Genomic DNA, 14527 nt, shown 5'->3' on the forward strand with positions numbered 1-14527 from the left:
AGAAAACACCCAAAAATCCTCCTCGGACCCACGTCTCGAAGTCCGATCAAAGTCACAAAATTCGACAACCTGCTCGATAACGAGACTAACTAAACGAGTTTCACTCAAATCCAACTTCGATTCGGCATTCAAAACTCAAAAACAAAATTCCATTTTATGAAGTTTCTACAATAATCCCCAATTTTTCATCCCAATTATCTAATCAAATGATAAATCCAACGATATATTCGTGTATTTTAGCCAAAACTGAGTTAGAATCACTTACCTCGATGAATTTCTTGAAAACCTTCAAAAAATCGCTAAGTCTCGAGCTCTCTAGGTTAAAATATGAAATAAAACCCTGAATCTCGTATTTATAGTGCATCCCTCGGATTCAAATATCGCTGACCGCCAAAAACCAACACCACCGTGCTCCTTTCTCCCCGGTCCGCGGAATTCCCACCGCGACCGCGAAAGCCTCCAGCTCCTGGGGGTTGCGTCCCTTCTTCTGTTGTCCGTGCCAGCCTTCCCCGCTAACCGCAAAATTTCTGCCGCCCCCGCGAACTCCTCCGCTGACCGCAAGATTCCACCGCGGTCCGCACTCCCAACTTCAGAGACCAAAATCTGAATACCAGCAACACCAGCAGTTGTTTTCAACAACTATACCTTCTGATAACTACTTGAATCTCACCTGAGACCTTCGGGATCTCAACCAAACATACCAACACATCCCATAACATTATTCAAACTTAGTCGAGCCCTCAAATCACATCTAACAATGATAAAATCGCGAACCACCCTCCAATCCAAAACTAATGAACTTGAATTTCCGAAGTTCTACATCCGATGCCGAAACTAACCAAATCACGCCCGATTGACCCCAAATTTTGCACATAAGTCATATTCAACACTACAAACCTATTCCAACTTTCGAAATCAGATTCCGACCCCGATATCAAAATTCCCACTATCAACCCGAAACTTCAAAAAATCAACTTTTGCGATTTCAAGCCTAAATGAGCTACAGACCTCCAAAACACAATCCGGACACGCCCCTAAGCCCGAAATTACACAGAATTCTATTCCAAGCTGTCTTCATACTGCTCCGATGACGGTCAAGATTTTAAGATATAAGCTCTCATGTAGGGACTAGGTGTCCCAAAACACTCCAAAACTCAAGATGAACCATCCTGGCAATTCACAATAACATAAATAGATACGGGGGAAGCAGTTAATAGGGGATCGGGACTTTAATTCTCAAAATGATTGGCCGGATTGTTACACTCAGCAAACATAATCAGATCTAGGGTCATAGAGTAGCTTGGCCTGCAAGACCAAATTGTACCAGCATCCCGAGTCCTAAATGGTTTCAACATTGCAAGCAAAACAACAAAGAGGGAAATCGTCCTACTAGTAAATGTGGCCGGAACCATTCAAGATATGAAATTCCACATCATCGAAGGCGACATGAGGTATAATGCACTTCTCGGGAGGCCATAGATCCACAACTGAGGGCAGTACCTTCGACACTTCACCAGATGATGAAATTCCCAATGGAGGATGGTGTGAAAACGGTCTATGGGGAACAACATACCACAAAGGAAATGTTTGCAGTCAATGAAGTTACACCGATACCGATGCCTTCGACCTCAAAAAAAATTGGGGGCCAAGGATAAGCAAGCGGTCAAATAGCAATCACCGATCCCAGTACCGATCGAGCTGGAGGAACAGGTAATCGAAGAGGAAGAAGAGTATTTCCTTACTCCTCGAACCTTCGTTGTTCCCGAAGAGTCAGACGCAACCAAATCAACGGTCGAGGAATTGGAATAGGTCATACTAATCAAGCACATGCCCAAGAAAAAGGTATACCTGGGAATGGGGTTAACCCCTGCACTCAGTCATTCAATTTATTATCGATAATATGATTGTTTTGCTTGGTCCTATCTAGATATGATAGGGATCCCACCAGAAATAACAACACACCAACTAAGCATGGACCCGAGGTTCAAACCAGTGAAGCAAAAAAGAAGGTCTCAGTCCGAGGTGAAGCATGCATTCATAAAGGACGAGGTAACTAAACTTCTTAAAATAGGGTCTATTGGGAGGTAAAATACCTTGAGTGGTTAGCCAACGTGGTCGTAGTTCCGAAAAAGGGAAACAAACTTAGAATGTGCATAGATTATAAAGATTTAAACAAGGCATGCTCTAAAGATTCTTTTCCATTGCCTAATATTGATCGCATGATCGATGCCACGGCCGGTCACAAGATTCTAACCTTTATCGACGCCTACTTCGGGTATAATCAAATCCAAATGAACCCGAAAGACCAGGAAAAAACCTCGTTTATCACTAAGTTTGGAACGTATTGTTACAATGTAATGCCCTTCGGGCTAAAAAATGCTAGAGTTACATACCAACACTTAGTTAACAAGATGTTCGAGGAACAAATAAGTAAAACGATGGAAGTTTACATTGACGATATGTTAGTTAAGTCCATGCGCGCAGAGGACCATTTAACTCATTTGCAGGAAACATTCAAAATCTTGAGGAAGTACAACATGAAGCTTAACCCGAAAAAATATGCCTTCGAAGTCGGCACAGGTAAGTTCCTCGACTTCATAGTGTCGAATCGGTGCATCGAAATTAACCCTGACAAAATCAAGGTCATCGAGGATATCACCGTTGTGGATAGTGTGAAGGCCGTGCAAAGGCTAGCATGTCCAATGGGTCATTTTATTTCTAGGTCATCAGAATGAAGTCATAGGTTCTTTTCCTTGCTAAAAAAGAAAAAGGATTTCGCATGGACCCCGGAATGCCAGAAGAATTGAAATGGTACTTATCGAGCCCATCTTTGCTCCACACCCCGAAGGTAGATGAAAAGATTTACTTATATTTTGCAATATCCGAGATAGCGGTAAATGGATTACTAGTTTGTGAATATCAAGGTATGTAGTTCCCTGTTTATTATATAAGTCGAACTCTGGGAGATGCTGAAACTAGATACCCTCACTTAGAAAAATTAGCACTTGCATTAATAAGCGCATCTAGAAAGTTGAAGCCATATTTTCAATGTCATCCCATATGTGTACTAACCACTTATACTCTCAGAAATGTCTTACATAAGCCTGAATTGTCGGGTCAATTGGCCAGATGGCGGTCGAACTTGGTGGGTATGATATCGAATATCAATCCCGAACGGCTATCAAGTCCCAAATCTTGGCTGACTTCGTGGCAAATTTTATGCCAAACCTCGTACCCGAAGTAGAAAAAAACTTCTGTTGAGATCGGGTACATCATATGGACCCTTTTTACAGATGATTCCTCGAATGTGAAAGGGTTCGAGCTCGACATTGTTTTGAAACCACCAACAGGTAGTACTATTAGACAATCTATTAAAACTTCAAGGTTTGACTAACAATGAGGCCGAGTACAAGGCCATGATTGTAGGTCTCGAGATAGCTAAGAGCTTGGGGCAGAGGTCATCGAGGCCGAATGCGACTCTCTATTGGTGGTGAACCAAGTAAACAGCAGCTTCGAGGTTCGAGAGGATAGAGTGCAGATGTACTTAGAAAAACTACAGGTGACATTGCACTGCTTCAAGGAATAGACCCTGGATCACGTGCCTTGAGAACAAAATAGTGAGGTCGATGTGCTCGTGAATCTGGGATCGTCGATCGAAGAAGACGACATTGTTCCGGGGACTGTCATCCAGCTATCAAGATTCGTGGTCGAGGAAGGTCATGCCAAAATAAATTCTACGAGCTTGACTTGGGATTGGAGAAATAAGTATATCGATTATTTAAAAAATGGAAAGCTCTCATCGGATCACAAAGAATCGAGGGCTCTGCGGACCAAGGCTGCTAAGTTCACAGTAGATGGGGATGGAACATTATACAGAAGAACATTCTATGGGCCATTGGCAGTATGTTTAGGGTCGGGGAATATCGATTATGTTCTACAAGAAATCCACGAAGGTACTTTTGGGAATCACTCCGGCGCCGAGTCTTCGATTTCTAAAATTATCAGAGCAAGGTATTTCTAGGACAACATGGAAAAAGATACTAAGGAATTTGTTAAAAAGTATGATAAGTGCCAACGGTTTGCATCGATGATCCATCAGCCCGGAGAACAACTCCACTCGGTCTTATCCTCCTGGCCTTTCATGAAATGGGGAATGGACATAGTCGGCCCTCTTCCAACGGCCCCAGGTAAAGCTAAATTTATTTTATTTATGACTTATTATTTTTCCAAATGGCTGGAAGCACAGGACTTTGAGAAGGTCAGAGAAAAAGAGGTTATTGACTTCATTTGGGACCATATTGTGTGTCGATTCGGGATACCTGCCGAAATCGTATGTGACAACAGCAAACAATTCATTAGCAGCAAGGTAACAGAGTTCCTCGAAGTGCACAAAATAAAGAGGATTCTATCAACGCCATATCATCCAACCAGGAACGGGCAGGCTAAATCAACAAACAAAACCATCATTCAAAACTTAAAGAAGAGGTTGGACGATGCAAAGGGAAACTGGAGAGAAGTTCTACCCGAGGTCCTTTGGGCATATCGAACGACATCAAAGTTTAGCACGGGGGCTACTCCGTTCTCTTTAGTATATGTCTCCGAGGCCCTTATCCCTATCGAGGCCGGAGAACCTAGTGCCAGGTTTTGACATGCATCGGAGGAGTCAAATCACGAGGCTATGAATACTAGCCTCGAGCTGTTAGATGAAAAATAAGAGGTAACACTTATTCGGATGGCCGCACAGAAGCTAAGAATCGAGAGATACTACAATAGAAGGACCAACCTTCGACACTTCGGAATCGGGGACTTAGTTCTACAGAAAGTCACCCTCAACATTCAAGACATGAATGAAGGGATATTGGGCTCGAATTGGGAAGGACCATACCGAGTCATCGGAGTTGTCGGAAAAGGATCTTACAAATTTAGCACAATGGAAGGTGGACAACTGCCAAACAATTGGAACGTGTCATTACTCAAACGATACTATTGCTAAGGTATGACTTTCTCTTTTTGTCCATTTGAATTTGAAACTAACCCATTGCGAGTGTTCGATCGAAGCTATCGAAGGCACACTTTTACACGAAGGCCTTAGGTTTTAAAGCATGCATTGCACTCTTTTTCCCTTAGATCGTATTTTGTCCCAAATGGGTTTTACCGGAGAGGGTTTTAACGAGGCAACAACTATGTGCTACCTAAGGAGAACTCAACAGTATCAAAGGCTTCTTTTCAATCAACCTTGAATACTAGGGGGCATCACCCTCGGAGGTTATATTTTCATGCCAAAGAGGGCCTCGATAGGAGAACTTTATAAGGAGCCAAACGGTCAGATGAACCGTGTCCATATAGAATAATCGAGCCCCGACGGCGAAACATGTATGCATGTATCAATTAGTCAAAGAAGCATTCTTTCTATATCAAAATACTTTGTGTCTCAAATAAGTCTATTACTATACGAGCTCTACACTTATATTCTACGAGAAACGGCCCAAGGGCCAAAATGCAAATACACCCCGAATACTCGGGGACTATCATCGATAATCAACACATCCGAGTTATCAAAAACTCGAACTCATAAGACCTCAAAAAGGCATACCCTCGATATAAAGGCCAAGGCCACCATACTCGGGGACTAAACTTTCGAACAAGTTCGAAATGTTATCGGGAAATAAGTCCAAGAGACATACCCAACGGCTACGGCAATATTAAAGACTACGATCATAAAAAAAGGCTACGACCAAAATAATGCGGTTCAGAGACGTCCGACTTCCTTCATAAATTATAGGCCTTCAAACACATTGAAAAACCCGGTTAAATCAGGCTACCATCGGAAAAAGCGAATGATAAAGGGTTTCGATAAAATCAGCCCTCGAATAATTTAAAGGCTTCGATAACATCAGCCTTCGAAAAAACCTCAAGAGGTATTCAATTGTTTTTACACAAACAAATTACAAATAAGATTTTGATCTGCTGAACCTTCGAAAAACCCAACGGGTACAAAAACACATGCTAAGACATAAATAACTTTCACTAAGTCTTTTAGCCAAAAAGAGGGGAAATTATAGCTGTCTTGGAGGCCGAATTGGCCTAATTTAAAGAGCCTAAGGGCCGACCTAAAAGAGCCGAGGGCCAATACAAAAAAAGCCTAAGGGTCGAAAACACGTGGAGTTCGAGACCTTGCTCTCATTCAACTCGGACTCAAGAGTCCCATCGTCCCGAACTCGCATCAAATCGACTTAAGCATTGCTCGTGGGTTAACCAAAAAAAATTAAGAGGTATTTTTTTATTATAAGTACAAAAATCACCCACTGATCCCTAAAAAACCTAAGGGTTTATTCTGAGTCCGGGCCAAAAAGCTCGCTTGATCATTGAAATTGTAATATCAAAGCTTTTCATAAACAGAAGCAAAGCAGAAATCAATACAAAGGTAAAGTGAAAAGAAAGGGAACTTCTTATAAGCATGGAAAGTATTTACAAATGCCCGCAAAGGGCCTTATACAAATAACAAAAGCAAAAGAACCTAATTTACTTTTAAGGCCAAACTCTCGGAAGCAACATCCTCAGTAACTGCATCCTCGGGAGCTCTATCCTCGGGAACCTCCTCCTCCTTGGGGACTCCATCTTCACCTTCCATGCCCTCGGAACCACTCACAACATCTTCAGCATCAGAAAAAACAAGAAACCTGGCATCGGTTTCCAGCGCCTTCGCTTTGGCTATTTCTTCAGTGAGGTCAAATCCTTGGGCATGGATTTCTTCGAGAGTCTCCCTCCGGGCTTGGCACTTCGCCAAAGTATTACTACATTTTTCCCAGTCGGAGGCCTCCCTCAGATCCGCCTGAACAACCACAGCATCCCTTAAATATACGGTGATGGTCTTATCAGACGTAGCATTCGTCTTCTCAACTTCAGCCTTGGACTGTGCAGCTTCGGCCCCGGCTTTGGCCAGCTCTACCTCTAACTCCTCAATTTTCTTGGTTTGAACCAGACTCTTCACTTTAATGCCTTGGAGTTGAGTTTCAGCTGAGGCCAGTTGGGCTGTAACAGCTTCTTTATCGATAGCGAGCCGGTCCATGTTCTCTTTCTATCGGTGGCAATCAGTCTTAACTTGATCGACCTCGCCCCAGAGATGCCCAATCATCTCCAACTTTTGCTGCAGCTGAGGCATCGACGTATTAGCCTCCGCAATAAGGACAAAAAGACCATACTCTGTTAAAATCATAGTTACCTACTTGTCTAGCTCGGCTTCGTTTTTATGGGCTTTGGACAACTCAACCCGAAGGTCCTTGATCTCCTTCTCTTTTTGGCCGCAAAGGAGCCTTAGGGCCTTCTCTTTATCCGAAGACTTCTTAAGCTCAGTCTCACATTGGCTCAGCTCGGCCTTGAAATTAGTAATGGCTTACACAAAAATAAAAAAAGTTATCAGTTAAAAGAAAAGGAGAAGAAGAAAAATTTACAACATCGGGAGCCAACACTTACCCGGAAAAAAGACGTTGAGCCTCCTCGAAGAGGGTGGATGCGTCGTTGAGGTCAGCAGCATCATCAACCCCAGTAAAGCAGTTCCGGAAAGGATCTTCTTCACCGGGGACTCTGCTCAAGTCAGGAGCTCGTAGAGCTCGAGATTCATTTATCGTCTTCTCAGAAAAAGATGGTAAGGAATGAGAATGGCCCATTGTCACGGCCCCGAGCAAGTCACTGGGCACTCTGTTCGGCCTCGGGGTTCTCGGTACTTGTCCCATGTGGTATGTTTATCGGAGGAGGCGGAATAATCTCTACCCCGGGTGATTCGGGGACTTTGCCCGAATCTTCCTTCGGAGTTTCCTTTCCACAAGTAAGATCTTTGGTCCGGAGGGTTCGGCGGCCTCGGCTGGTTTCCTAGTTCGGGTCACCAGCGTCCATTCTTCGTCCGAGTCCCCTTCATCATCTCGGGACTGGTAGGCCGAGTCTGTGTCCACGTGGACAACATTCCTCCTTCGTCTTTGACCAGGAGCCTTGTTCTCCTGGGGGTCTTCGGGTTTCGAAACCCTTTTTCTCTTGTTATCTTTCCCCGACTTAAGAATCGGGGACTCGATCTCTTCCCTAGGAGGGGCTGGCCTTATCTCGGAGGAATCTCCAATGCCTGCATGAATTTGAAATAGAGTGTTAAGAAACAGGCGGCTTCGGTAAAGAAGAAAAACATCAAAGGAAAAAGCGTATACAGGAAAAATCACCATGGTGTTTGGCTTCACATTTACCCCTCGATAAGTCACGCCATTTGCGCTCGTCATATGAGGAGGTCGCAGCCAACTTCCTGACCCAGTCCTCGAGGTCATGGATTGCATGTGTCATCCAAACATCAGCTGCATGAAAAGGTAAAGGCATCACACAATGCGAGAACGAAACACAAGGGGATACCGGAAAATTTTTTTTACTTATGATGGGGTTCCATCTCTCCGAAAACGGCATTTTCCCTCGGGAATGATGTCTGAGGTCCTCCCTCGGATGAACCGACTCATCCAGCCTCGATCTTTGGTCTCATCATTGCTAGAAAAAAAGGCTTTGATCGATCGACGTTGGAGCTTGATCAGTCCGCGAAAAAGATGAGGCCGATACAATTTGATAAGGTGATGGAGGGTAAACTCCAGCCCCTTGGCCTTACTAGAAAAATAGCGCAACATAATCACGATGCGCCAAAAGGAGGGATGGATCTAACCAAGAGTGACCTCGTGCCTTTTGCAAAAATCGATCACCACTGGATCGAGGGGACCCAGTGTGAAGGGGTAATTGTAAACACTTAAAAAACCCTTCATATGAGTTGTGATGCTCTCCTCGGGGGCCAGGATTTGTACCACGACCTCGTTCCCCCAGCCGCACTCCTTTTTCACAACCTCGATGTGCTTCTCTGTTATCGAACAGATGTACCTCGATGCAGGGGGGTTCTCGACATCGAAGTCTTTCCTTATAACGCAGGCGACAGAAACAATCTCGTGAAGGGCCGGCGCTTTGTCACCGGTCGGACGGGAAGAAAAGGAGGAAGCCTTTTTCTTTTTTAGGGACAATTTTAGAGGTTTTCACCATAATTTTGGATTATAAGATGCAGAAGACGGCGGAGCTTGGTGTTTTCCGGCACTAAGAAGGCGGTAGAAGCAGATAATGAAAGGAAACAGATGAAGAGAGAGAGATATAGAGGAGGTTCAGAGGTGGTTTGAGGTAAACACTACCTACATCCTTTTTCATGAAGTATGTATTTTGGATTTTACTGATCACAGTTTTACTAATTGCAAAAGTAAAAATATTTGCAATTTTAATTGAAATACTTAAAATTAAAGAAGTTAGAGATACAGAGACAATTGATTTATGACAGAACGTACGAATTGAAAAGTTTTCATAAAATTATGGATTTTGGATACTTGAGTGGTGTTTTATTTTATTGTTATTTGTAACTCTAAAAAAATCTAATGTAGAAAAAACCCCAATATTTTTCCAACCAATAATCACGGCTTATAATCTAGTTAATCAATGTCAGTTTTCTACGCAGTAAGTGTAATAGTAATTATAAAAATTTACCTAAAATTACCTTAAGCTTGACCTGATTATACATATACATATTTTTTTCACCATAGTGCATAGATATTCTTAAACTATTAAGAATTCATCTTATATTCATGTAAAAAGTAATATCGTTTTACCTTACCTAGGGATGACAATTGGGGCGAGACAGAATAGGGCGGGGCAGGGCGAGATAAAATAATTTTTTTTGAAAAAATCGATGGGTTAGGACAGAACGGGGCAATGTATGGAGCAAATGTGTTTTCTCCTTCATTCTCTTTACATTCCAGATTTGTAACAGAGAAATTATTATGTCGATCGACGTGTACACCAAGTTAGAACTAATCGTCTCAACCTTAATAATTCTTTAATAAATAACTCTTATCAACACATGTAAGTCATCTAAAATACCATTTTCCTCCTAATAACCAGCAAAAATTTGGAAAAAGGTTAAACGGGGCGGGACGGGTCAAAATCTTAACAGGTGAAAGCTTGCCCTGCCCTGTCCCGTCGCGCCCGCGCCTGCCCCGCCCTACCCCAATTGACATGCATGTCACTACCTTTACAATTTAACATGCTCTAAAAAGTTGCCTTTTGTTTTTATATCTGCTCCTTCGTGGTAGATGCTGCAGCCAAAACCTTTAGTACTTTAATATATAATACTAACAGTTGATGAATGCAATCCGATCAAATGCAGTCCTTTTGGAATATTTTTTTTTAATTTGGACCTTTTGGAATATTAAGATAACCATTATATTTGACAGTCAATAGTAGTATGCCTGATATTCTAAGTTCAAATTGTGAACCTTTTTTGAATCATAGCCGTCATAAGAAGATTTTATATTCACATTGTTAAGATCATACAACTAGATTTAAATTACAGAATTTAATAAAAAAAAAAAATTGGTAACAAAAATTTGAGTTAATCTCAAAGTCCTAAAAAAAAAAGGGATGTGGTTTTCAAGTTTTAGAAATAGTAAAAATAGGTCAAATCTTTAACATTCTATTATACGATGACGAAACCAATCTATGATAAATAACTAAATAAGGTGGCTCATGTCACGCAAAAAGATATTTTATTTAGGGGCGGATCTATTCAGTAGGTACCACCCGCAAATTTTGGTAGAAACTTTGTACTCCTATATAGTATGTGTATATGGATAAGAAAATGGATAAATTTAGCTTTTGGCACCTAGATAAACAAAAGGCCGTAAGATGCCAGTGGAGTTTTGCATTTCTTATCAATGTTTTGAACTCTAAGCCCCTAACTAATGACCTAAGTAATGTATAATCTTTGATTAATAATTATTTCGTTATTTATTTCTAGGACATTAATGAGTAGTTGTTTCATTAATTCTTTCATTTTCTTCTTTAACTTTTTTGATATCACTATTTAGTCCTTTTTTTTTTTGGATCGGCCAAGGCTCCGACAGGACCTGGGGCCCGAATAAATCTTCCGATGAGGAGTTTGAAGGGCCCGGAAGAGGAAGTCCTTGCCTTCCCCCCACACTCAAAACCAAAACAAAAGAGAAAAGATCAACCAAAAGAACATCTAAGCGAGAAAGTAAGTAGATCCGGAGAAAATAGAAAAAGAAAGAGATGAAAAATATTAGGAATAAAAGAATCATACTCCTTTTTATTTTTGTTGAACGAGAAACTAGAGTCAAACTTAATAAAAGTAAGAAGAAAAGAAGGATCAATTCTGGGGTGATGCTTCTATCTTATCCTAGCTAGTTCTTCTGCTAATGGGTTGGATTGAACTTTTCTTTTTAGGAAAGTGTTCCTAATTCTTGTGAAATGAGATGGAAAAAATTTTGACAACAAAAATTCTTAGCGAATGTCATTTCTTTCCATCTTAAAGATGATGTCAATTTGGAATCATTTAAAGTCAATTCAGGGGGAAAAAATATCCATTGTTTTCAAGACGAAAAATTCGAACCAAAATACTAAACATCAAACCGGCAGAATGATACCCTATTAGGATTGTGTTAATTATAATATTTCTATGTTTAAATCGATATGCCGCCCAATATCATCGAATCATGAATCCGCCTCTGATTTTATGTATTATATAGTTGCTGCTTGCTTATATGTAGTGGGCATTTGGACATAAAAATTATAAAATTTCAAAAAAAAATAAGTAAAAATGATATTGGAAAATTAGAGTTGTGTTTGGACATGAATATAATTTTGGGCTGTTTTGATTTTTTGTGAGTGATTTGAAGTGAAAATTTTGTAAAATAGCTTTTTGAAGAATTTCAAAATTTCAAAAAATTCTGAAATATATTTTCAAGTAAAAATCTAAAATTTTATGGTCAACCACTAATTTCGAAAGAAAAAAAAAACTCGACAAAAAAGGATCTTTTTTATGGCCAAATGGCCCGTAACTTCTACTACATATTTTTACAACTATGGTAACTGGGACAACAATTAAGTGTTAGTATACACAGAGCCAATATTTAAAATTTATGAATTAAATTATTAAGTTATTGAAATTTTAAATTAATAATTTATATATATTTAATAAATCTCTTAAGACAAATACTGACACTCTTGTGCGCGCCTCTAAAAATTATTCTATGATTCTATATGCTCCAATTATAACTGACACTCTTTCAATTTTGGAATGCTCCAAAAATATTTTAGACCATTCTATTTTTATATAACTTTAAAAAATTTCAATTTAGTAAACCATTTAATATGATTATGACGTGAGGTTTGCTCTTGAAAATGTTGGTTTATGTTTAGTCAACAATGGCATGCTGAAAATGTTGGTTTATGTTTAGTCAACAATGGCATGCCAATTGAAAGAGTTGGTGGAAAGAGTTGGTGTGGATGCTAGGAGGAAGCTCCCTCCTTTGATATCACCCATGACATCAAGAGGAGGTAGTTTGATGTCACCAATGACATCAAGAGGAGGTCTCTACCTCTATAAATAGATGCACTCCTTCACTTGTAGAAATCATCCCAAAATAATACAATACATTGTAGTGAGTAGAGAGTTAAGAGAGAAATTCTCTTAAGTGTAATTGGGAAATCTCCCCTTTCTTTGTTAATATTAAAAGGGCAATTGTTCTCTGGTGGACGTAGGATTATTTTGATCTGAACCACGTTAAATCTTGTGTTCTTTCTTTTACGTTTCCGCTAACAATTGGTATCAGAGCGACAGGATTCTTTAACGATCCAAGGAGAAAGAACAAGCAAATATGAGTTCCATGAAGTTTGAAATTGATAGATTCAATGGACGCAACAACTTCAATATCTGGAAGATCCAGATGATGGCGTTACTGCGGAGGGAAGGTTCAATCCATGCTATTGACGGAAAGTATCCTACGGATATATCAGCTCCCGACAAGGAGAAGATTGAAGGGGATGCATTGAGTGCAATCCAACTATCCCTTGCACCTAACGTGCTTTGTGAAGTGAGTACGGGTACCGAAGAGACGGCCAAACAGTTGTGGGAAAAGCTAGAAGGGCTATACCAAGACCGATCAGTGACAACAAGAATGTTGTTACAACGGCGTCTTCACACATTTAAGATGGGGTCAGGTACTTCGTTACAAGATCATTTAGATGCGTTTAATAAACTTGTCATGGACTTACAGATTGCAGGAATTAAAAGGGAGGAGGAGACGCTTGCATGTGCTTTGCTATTTTCATTGACTTCAGGATATCGTGATATTGAGAATTCAATGATGTATAGCAAGGAGCCTATCAAGCTTGAGCAAGTGCGGCAGGCACTTAACTCTAGTGATGTGCGGAGGCACATTGAAGGAGATAGAGATGACCAGGCAAGTGGCCTCTTTGTAAGAGGCCGGACTAGCCAACAGGGAAAGACCAAATCAAAGCACAGATCAAAGTCTCGTGTGAACAAGAAGAATACAGAGTGTTGGGGTTGTGGCAAGAAGGGGCACTTTGAACGAGATTGCCCAATGTCAAAGTCCAAGGAAAAGGCGAGTGCATCTATAGTTGAACAGGTACATAATTTTGATAATGATTATGTACTAACAACATCGTGTAATAATAATAGTAGTTATGAAAACAAATGGGTGTTAGACTCTGCTTGTACTCTGCATATGACGTTCCGAAAAGACTGGTTTAGCAGCTACGAGAAAAGTGGAGGAACCGTAGTAATGGGCAATAATGCAACTTGTGCAATAGTTGGCATTGGCTCAGTTCGGGTTCGCTACCATGATGGAATCGTGAGGACTATTACACAAGTCCGTCATGTTCCTGATCTGAAGAAGAATTTGATCTCCTTGGGTACTCTGGATGAACAAGGCTACAGGTACATGAGCGAAGCAGGAACTATGAAGGTGACTAAAGGTTCTTTAGTCATGCTGAAAGGCAAGCTGGAGAACGGCCTTTACACATTGGCCGGAAGCACCATTGTTGGCTCTGCAAATGCATCTACAGTGCAGTTATCTAATGATGACAAGGCAAGACTATGGCACATGAGACTGGGTCATATGAGCGCACGTGGACTGGAGATGTTGAGCAATCGTAAACTTTTGGAAGGTGAGAAGATCAGCACGCTTGACTTCTGTGAGCACTGCGTTCTAGGGAAGCAGAAGAAGGTCAGCTTCAGCACTGGCAAACACAAGACAAGAGGAGTGCTAGACTATATCCATTCAGATTTATGGGGTCCTTCTAAACTTCCATCGAAGGGCGAAAAGAGGTATCTTCTCATTTTTATTGATGATTTCTCACGAAAGGTTTGGGTGTATTTTTTGAAGGCAAAAAGTGATGCTTTTGAAGCATTTAAAGAGTGGAAGATTTTGGTTGAAAATCAAATGGAGCGGAAAATCAAGTATCTTCGCACAGACAATGGCTTGGAGTTTTGCAATGAAGAGTTTAATGAATTCTGCAAGGTTTATGGGATCTCAAGACATAGGACTGTCAGGCATACCCCACAGCAGAATGGAGTTGTCGAGAGAATGAACAGAACTCTTCTTGAAAAGGCTCGTTGTATGCTCCTACAAGCCAAAATGTCCAAAGTATTTTG

This window comes from Nicotiana tabacum, chromosome 1 (assembly GCF_000715075.1).
Source record: "Nicotiana tabacum cultivar K326 chromosome 1, ASM71507v2, whole genome shotgun sequence".
NCBI classification, from domain to species: domain Eukaryota; kingdom Viridiplantae; phylum Streptophyta; class Magnoliopsida; order Solanales; family Solanaceae; genus Nicotiana; species Nicotiana tabacum.